The sequence below is a fragment of the Belonocnema kinseyi genome, chromosome 3 (genome assembly GCF_010883055.1).
Source record: "Belonocnema kinseyi isolate 2016_QV_RU_SX_M_011 chromosome 3, B_treatae_v1, whole genome shotgun sequence".
NCBI classification, from domain to species: domain Eukaryota; kingdom Metazoa; phylum Arthropoda; class Insecta; order Hymenoptera; family Cynipidae; genus Belonocnema; species Belonocnema kinseyi.
In genome coordinates this window covers 37,006,456-37,016,223 of record NC_046659.1, presented here as the reverse complement: position 1 = coordinate 37,016,223, position 9,768 = coordinate 37,006,456, and positions in this window count along the sequence as shown.

Here is a 9,768-nt window from a genome sequence, read left to right as displayed (position 1 = left end):
ATTTCAACATATTTGAAACAAATGTGAGATTTTTGATGATTTTTAAATTAAACGTTGAATTTTTATTTTGAGAAATTACATAATTTGAAAATGTTTACATATATTGTAAAACTTTCAAGATTTACAAAATTGCAAAAAAAGATATTGAAGATTTTGAGACAATTTTTTTTGCAAGATTTTACAATCAATTTAGAAAAATGGGAATTACTGAATAAGATATTTAATAGTTCTGAACAAAATTCAAAAATAATTTAAAAAGATTTGAAAGGGTTTTAAACAAATTGGAATTGTTTATTATTTTGAAATAAAATGTTCAGGTTTTCTAATCATTTTGAAAGGTTTCAAGCTAGACTGAGGTTGCTTGTATCAAAATTTTGGTACAAATAGCCGGATTTTTTCGATACGAAGTGGTGGAGCTCAAAAAAGAGCTTTTTGTACCGAAATTTCCGTATGAATAGCCTGATTTTTCGGTACGTGTATACACTTCCTTCAAGATAATAAAAAAAGTTTGCTAAGATACCTGGATACATTAAAAATACAATTTTATATTAAATATCAAGCAAAAAGAATAATAATTTATAATTTCTTACCGGCATTGTCACACCACTCCTCATATCTCGGGTCGTTTTTGTGCGGGAAGCAGAAGAGAATCACACTCTCACCTCTGATGTTTGTACATCCTGAGTAAGCACAATGATTAACTGATGACATTTTGATTCACTTGATAATTTTTGTAAACAAAATAATCAGATTATCTGATCAAAGATTTGCATAAAACCATTAAATGGCTACTGCATAATCTGGCACGTGGGAATTAGATGCATGCGAGTGTTTTGTTTTTCGAGCGCGATATTCGATTTCGATCTCCTTTTTCAGGCAATCCGATAAATCTGTTTATATACAAGGCGGCTCAACTGTGAATTTTTCACATTGAAAAGTATCAAAGAATATGAATTTCAGTAAGCGTTTATAATTTTTGCTTAATGAAGTTAATTTTCAAATATTGAAAGTTACTTCTAAAATTTCCTATCAATCTGAAATGTATTTAATTTTGTGTATTTACCTTTGCAAGAAAAAAAGTTGCGAAAATTGAAAACCTAAACTGTACTAAAAAATTATGTTGCGTTTGCAGTTTACCTTTGTATTTTAATAAGGTTAACTTTTGCATATTTATACCAAAGAAATAACTTTTTTAATGTTTGAAGTGTTTAAACATTATTGTTTAAATTTAAAATTAAAATAATTAAAACAAAATATATTTCTGGATAAGATATTTTGGTTGAAAATGTATATAGTATTTTTTAAATCACAAAAGTTCTTCCGAAAAATCGAAATGTTAATTTAAAAACACGTGTTTTTGTATATTAATTTGTCGGTAACATTTTTTGTATGATTTTAATTTTAAATTCAAACAATAATTTTTAACACTTTAAATATTAAAAAAAAATTTATTTGATAAAATATTTTATTATCGTATTTTTAATAAATAATTATTATTGATTAAGAAACAATTTTATTTGGAGTTTTATTATTTGGGAATTTTCAAATTCGTTAATATTATAAACTGTTCAGGAATTTTATTAGTTTTGGAATGTATTTTTCGGGGCAGAGAGTTTTACCGAGTCGGGAATTTTATTTTTCGGGATATTTCAGCCGTCTCTATAGAATTACAGAAAATTTGCTCTAATTATAATTTCGGCGCTCGATCTTGTTGATTTTTTCCTACAGTATTTATCCAAAAAATTGTATGGAAATTTTTGATATCACAAATTTAAATATAATCACAATCAAAAATTTAAAAAATGGCTGTCCATCCAATTGTTACTCTTGGATCTTGGCAATTTTTTCTAATCTATTTCAGTCACTGGTAAACGGGGGTGATTTTGTCTTAGAAAATAAGTGATTAAAATTTGGAAAAATTGGGTAGGCTTTCTTGACATCTAGGTATGTAAAAAAGGGAAACTTCAGAAAATTTAAAAACTAATGTAAGATCTATATATACTCTTTTAAGATACCAATTCAATTTACACAACACTAATTGTAAAATTTGAAAATTTTAGGCCTTCAGTTTAAGAACTTGAATTTTAACGTTAAAATTGCTTCCTTTTCAGAAGACAGCCTTATTGTCTGAATTTTCGTTATAAGTTATAGGTTAGATCAAAAATAATATTCAGGGATTCGAAATTGTTACAACGCGAAAAAGTTTTAATTTAGAATTTACAATTGCGGAAATACCCCGTTTTCCATGTTCATTTGCAAACCAGCGAGTCAATTTCTTTCGCTTCTTTTGAAAGACGATCCTTTTCTTTCAGTTATCTTTTTAAAATATACATTGAATTCAACGCATTTCAAATTAAATGTTTGCAGCTGCATTTAGATTGAATTATACAACGGTTTTTTGTTTTGAATATAAATTAATTAAAACATTTTATTTGTTTTTCACGATTGTAATTTATAACTTCTAAAATTAAATAATTGTAGCTCAAACATGAAAAAGTATAGACTAATTTCAAATTTAAAGAGGTTCTATCACATATATTGAACTGTTAAAACCTCTGACCTTTTTTAAGGTTTTAAAACTCCTTTAAAAACTTTTTTAAACAATTTTGGTTGTGATTTCTTAATAAAAGTATAAGTGCTATTTAGTCTTCAGAACAGCGATTTCAAAAATATTAAAAGCCTTAATAGTTGAGACATTTTAAATTTGTAGTCTTCAGTATATTGAATAATTTCAAATTTAGAGCAATTTAAATATGTCATCTGCATTTTCGAATGGAAAGTGTTCAATCACTTTAGATTGAAACCTTTCAAATTATTTAGTTACAAATTAAAATCGTACAACTATAAGTTTTATTAATTTTTTTATCATTTGTCACCCCCCCCCCCCCAGATTATTATTTTTTTGTTGTAAGAAAATAACGCCTGACTTTTGTAACAATTAGCAAATATATATTAAAAGGTACACTCAAGGTCATTTTTGTTCAAAAAGCTTGTTGCTGAATAAATTGACTCTTATTGTTTCCGATTTCGTTCTGTCACTCAGGGATTGTGTTTTTCATAGAAAACATTGAAATGTGGTTTTTTTCACGTTTATAAAATTATAATTAAAGGTCACTTGGGGTAATTTTCTGTGAAAAATATTGCCTTACAAAGAATATTTGTCAAACAATAGAATGGATTTCTTCGCCCGAGATACAAACGTAAATTGTACTATAGTAAAAACAACTGGAAAAATTTAGACGAAAGCCAGATTCGGTAAAAAAAAAACATTTGTCGGCCCATAAATACTAATTTTATTCCTCGAAAGATTTTTTAAAAATCTCTTCGAACCACTTTTATTGCAACAATTTAATTGAAGAAAAATATTTTTTATAAAAATAAAAATAGTACAATTTCTGCGTACAATTCTTAAAATGAAAAAACTGTGTGTCAAAGCAAAATCTAATCTATTTTTTCGAAAGTTATCCGATATACAGACAACCACAACATAAATAAGAAAGACGACGTAGACGCCAGAGAGACAGATAACGACGTAAAAACTTGTTTTTCTGACTTGTTTTTCGCGAAAGTCATTTTTCGCATAAAACTCTTCCCATTATAGATGAGAATGTGATACAATAATCATGGGGCCTTGACAAAGTAGCGTTTTTCGACTTTTGACTTTTTTCCATATCAAGCTTTTTTTTGCTGCAAATGTCCATTTTCGTTTGGTTTTCTGGATTTTGAAAATCGTTTGACTTTGGTAAGTTTGATTTTATCAAAAAAAAAAGTTATCAAAGTCAACGCCCAATTAAATCCGACCAGTCTTCCGAAAGTTACCCGGTATACAGACAACAACGACGACGCCGGACAGACAAACAGACCCCGACGTAAAAACTTGTTGTTCTGACTCAAGGGGCCTCAGAACGTCGACATTTGATAAAATCTGAAAAAGTCATTTTTCATAAAAAACTAATACCTTCTCATTTTGGATGAGAATGTAAAAATTATCAACAAGATTTGTAGAAAATCTTTCAAAGAATAAAATGATTGTCCCGTATGTTAGAGCCGAAAAATTACTATTTCAAAAAAATGAAAGTTGTTCTAAATATTAAGCTAGACTTGCGACCGGGACAAATCGGGAAATTATAGTAAATTTGAAAATTGAACTGCAGTTCGAGTATTAAAAATTTAACAGTGATTGATTTTACAAGATGATTCTAGATCTATTCCCTTAAAATTTCAACTAATTTAATTCAAAAGCCTTAGTAGTGACACAAGTGCAAACGTTTGAATTAATGGCTTCTTAAATGAACACTTTTGTTCAATTTCAAAATCTTTTTGAAGTATTATTTCAGTAAAAAATATTCCATTTTTAATCTATTTAGTATGGAAATTAAAAAAAAACAATTTTCAATAGTAAACAATTTGAAAATGAATGTTCACAATTTCAGAGTGACAAATTTAAACTTTAAATGTTACAATTATAATTGTTTTTTTATTTGCATTTCGAAGGTAAAAGTATTTCATTTTTATTCTTAAAGAACAGTTAAATAATCATTAATTTAAATAAAAAATCAAATACGCGAGAGGTTTCCGCATGTTTCAAAGAAAAGAACAAAATTTGGAGCTTCTCAAGAATTTTGAAATATTATGAAAAAAATTAAAATTTCTGGGTAGATTTAAAATGATTTTTTTATTTCGAAAAAGTACATAACTCAAAGAGAGTTTCTAAGAATATTTCAAAAGATTTGCAATAATTTAAAAGAGAATTGATACTTTTCATGATTTTAAAATGTTGACTTTTTATTTTAAAAAATTACATAATTTTAAGAGGAGGTATAAAAATACGGCACCACTGAAAAAGTTCCCGAAAGGGATGAACGAAAATTGACAAAAAATGAAATCTCCGGCACCTGAATAATAATTTTATAAAAATTGTATTAAAAAATACATTAAAAAACACGTGCGCTTGGAAATAAAAAAATGTTCAGCCTAAATTTTCTTCGTACCTACATAATAACATTTTTGAAATAAACTTTGCAGGATTCAATTCAACAACGATTTATATCAAAATTTATTTTTTTTTTATTAATAATAAATTCGATTTCTCAGAAATTTTTTATATTTTTCTCAAATACTATGCAAATTTTCAAACAAAATTTTTCATAGAGAAATATATATTCGATTATTGTAGTTTAAATAAATAATATTTAATAAACAATGTTTTGAATTCTTTAAATTCATGAATTTTCTAGTTCGGATATTTTATAATTCAGCCATTTTCTTTATTAATTTTTCAATTTCGGTAATATCTTATTGTCCAGATTTTTATTTATTTTCTTTTTCGTGAATTCTCCAATTCGACGGGAATTTTCTTTTTCTTTTCTTTAATTTTTTTTTTTAATTCCGAAATTATAACATTTTCGAAATATAAAAGTTCCGAATTGGAAAATTCTCGACAATTTACAATCTTACCGAATTTGAGAATTGCCGACAGAATATTTCCGAATTATACAATATCCGGGCTAGAAAACTCCCATATTTGAACGATTAATTTTTTTTTTAATAGAATAATAAAATGCTTATACCAAAGAAAAAACTGTTTTAATTTTTAAAGTTTCTAAAAATTATTGTTAGAATTTAAAATAACAATAATTGAACAAATATATTTTTGAATAAAGAAACTGTCCAGAATTTCATTATTCTAGCATTTTTTTGCAGAATTTTACATAAATTTTACGACAAAATGGGAATCATTATAAATATATTTAAAACTTCTGAAAAATTTAAGAAATAATTTGAATTATATATATTTCGAGTAAGCTGTAGTAATTATAATAATTTAAAGTTTATTTTAAAATATGTTTTATGGAACATGATATTTTTTATGAATATACCAATGAAATTCTGTTCGTCTAATTTTGTTTGTCAATGTGAAGGGTAATCTGGCTTGGAACTCCCGTCTTAACATCTAAAAACCGAAACAACAATTTTCCTATCACTTGGAATTATAATTATATTTTTAAAGAAACGTTAGAATATATAATAATTAAGAAATTGGAAAATACAAACGGGAACTTTATTAGACGAATAGTCTAAAAAAATCCATAGAAATTGCAGATCACAAAAATAAAAATAAATAATATTAAAGAACTATATATAGACAATATACAGAATGAAAATTATAAGTAATAATTTTAGAATTAATGGAAAATATATGAAACCGTAATATAAATTACTCATCGACCTTTATTTGTGGTATTTATTAAAATAACCATGTTTTGCAAAGTTATAAATGTAAAAATGTTTCAATTAAAAATTTACTTTCAATCCGAATGGTTTTTGTCTGAGCTAAGTTACTGTCAGCGCGCACCGCATCTACGTTTATAATACCTTTGCCAGGATGCAATAATAATTTGATACGTATACTCGAAGAATCAATGTATGAGAAACTGAAAACTCTGCAGATTGACACCCAACAAGATTTATCAGTCCACAACACTGAACTCATTGCTCAGTTGTACGCACGATTAAACGCACTCGAGAATAGAAACCGAAAAATGGTTGCTAGTCACAGAACTACATAAACCCTCTAGAAAGAATTATCCTCGTCATCGTGCACAATGCGTGGTATAGACGAGACGTGGCATGCAAGTACTTGCCGTCATAGATATTGTCCCCAAATACGCCTGGGCACTTCCTGCAGTGTCTCCAGAACGTGGGATTTTTCGGCCCCCACCACTCTCCTATCAGCGAGCGACATATTCAATCGTAGCCAGGGTTGTGCAAGTAATATACCTTAAGTAAATTACATGAGGTTTTTAACGTGATTTACGTATATACATTACGTCCTTAGTTTTTTGCAAAATGTAATGTACGTTTTCAAGATGGTGCCGACATTATCAGATTTCGTTCCATAACTTTAAAATAGCGCCGGTAGCGGTATGCGATATTATGTTGCATGCGTGAAATTTAAAGTGAATGAAAAAAATTTTATTATTCTACAACTTCGACAATGAATAGAAACGGCACAGGTAAATTTTCACACCATCCGAACTGCAAATATCTTCAAAATAAACAAACAAATCATTCAAGGATTTTCGCTGATTTCAAAACTTTTTTTCAGAAAAAAGTGCGTTATAATTATCAAAGCATTAGAAGAAAATCTGATGCAATTAGATGAAAGCATTCAAAATAATAATTCTAAAATGAGTGGTGTCAGTTTTGATATTCTTGGTGATATTTTGATGTCAAATGAAGTTCTGATAAACAACAACAATGTAAGTCGGTACACATAAGCATAATTTTAAAAAGTGAGGTTATATTATGCTCTATCCGTGTCCAACATCTTTATTATGTTTATTACGTTTTTACAGGTTTTTAACTTATAATACATTTTTTACGTATAATTCGTCAGAAACCTCGAGTGACGCGTCACTACACAACCCTGATCGTAGCGTGTCGGTGAGTCGGTTCTGCTACATGTTGCGTAGGCCAGCCTCCTGTAGACCCGAAAATGCACAAGCCCGAGCCCCCTCGATTTTACGATTCGTTTTCGGTGGCTGCCCAGGAAACAAAAATCCATTCACTTCTGTTTAATGGGTTTCGATGTCTTTTGAATTGCGTATCTGCCACTAGAATTTCAAAATTGCCGCTGATTTGTTTTTTAAAGACTTTTAGTCATTATAATTTTATTGACTAACTTATATGCCGTAAAAGACTGATAACTGAAATAGAAAAAGGAATAATTTATCAATTTAAAAAATCGTGTGAAATGTGGCAGCTTCACCACAAAAAAGTCGGTCTCATTCAAAAAGAGGGAAACTGATTCAATATAACATTGCTTGAAATGGCCATTGCAGTACATGGCAGATTCGAAGCTGCTTGAGAAAATGACCGATTCACATAGTCGCAAACCGATTCTGTTTTAACTTTCTGAATCTGCAAATGACAGATACGCAATTCACAGAGTCGTCTTTTCATGGATTCTTTTTTCCTGGGTAACTGGCTATTTGGAGGTGTGTTTAAGTAAACTGAATTTCGCAGGGTGTCAAGAGAATGAAAGTTCAGGCAATTTTGCTATGTTCTTTAATTTTAGAAAAAAAGGATATTAATTCTTATTAAGTCTTCTTGCGCAATTTTGTTGCACATTAAAAAAAATTGGTTTGGTTTAAAAAATGTCCTTTCAGATTTGCGTAAGTTTAAGAGATATTCAGGAATTTTGAAACGATTAGAAAATAATAAAAATTTGTAAAGATTTTTAGAAGAATTTTTCAGGGTTTCACGAGAATGGAAAGAATTCTTTTAGGTTTCTGCAAATAATTAATATAATTTTTTATTTCGAAAAATTAATTTTTAAAAATTCCAGTACATTTTAAACTATGTTTAAAATGGTCAATAAAGAATCTAAAGATTTTAAGGCAATCTTTTTCATTTTGCCAAATTTCAAAGAAAATCAGGAAAAAGTTTTAATAGTTTATAATGATTGGAAAGCTTAGAAGGTCTGACAAGATTAAAAACAGAACTTTTTCAAGATTGGTAGGAAAATGTTTTATGACTTTTGATTTAAAAAATGTACTTTATGAGAATATTAAAAAAGGTTTTTAAACACGTGAAAGGAATTCCCAAAATTAAAAAGAAGACTGTAGAAGATTTTAAATCAAAATGTTTCAATTTGGTAAGATCATAATAAATAGATCAAATAGAAATTAAAAAAAAAATTTAAGTATCCGAACAATTTTAAATGCATTTTTCTTCATTTTGCAAAATAAAAAAAATCAGTACAATTTGAATAATTTTTAAAGATTAGAAGACCTGACATGATTAGGAAAAAATAATTATTTTCCTAATTATCTTGTGAAAATTTTAAATGATTTTTTATTTTGAAAAATCTGCTTTAAAACAAAATCAAAGAAGATTTATAAACACATCAAACAATTTCCTAAAATTTCGAAAAAGAGTGTAGAAGGTTTTAAAATCCACATTTTTTAATTCGATAACATTAAAATTTTTTTTTAATGTAAATGATCAAATAAATTTAAGAAATATTGAGTGAAATTGATGAGATTAAAAAGAATTTAAACTTCAGAAGGGTTTAAGAAACGTAGGATAAACTGATTTAAAAAACTGAAAAACATAAAAATTCTTGTAGGAGAATAAGAAAGATGAGCCTTGAAATCGTGTACAATTATCAGTCTTTAAAATTAAAATTCGAATGATTGTTTTGCAAATTTCTTTCAGCACATTTCTTCTCAAGTAGAATCTCCGCTTTTAATCGCAAGATCTTCAATTATTTCCCATCAGAATAAGTAATTACACAAATTTTGAAAATTCAAAAAAGACAACTTGAAATAAGTTGAATGAGATTTAAAAAAGGTTTATTTTAATTACAAATAAAATTTGTTAAATTATTTCTAAAAATTTGGAAACATTAAAAATTTTAGTATTTAAATACGAGGTGTGTTTAAGAAATAAGGTGAGTTTATGGTTTTCTCAAAAAATATTCATTTATTCCTCAATATTTATGTTGTCCCCTTCAAAGTAATCCCCCTCAGATATAATACACTTGTGCCAACGCTTTTTCCAATCATCGAAGCACTTCTGATAATCATTTTGTGGTATAGCCTTGAGTTCTTTCACCGATGCGATTTTTATCTCCTCAATCATTGAAAATCGATGTCCTTCCATGGGTCTCTTCAGTTTTGGGAAAAGAAAAAAGTCACTGGGGGCCAAATCCGGTGAATATGGAGGCTGAGGCATGACTGTGGTGCTGTTTTTGGTCAGAAA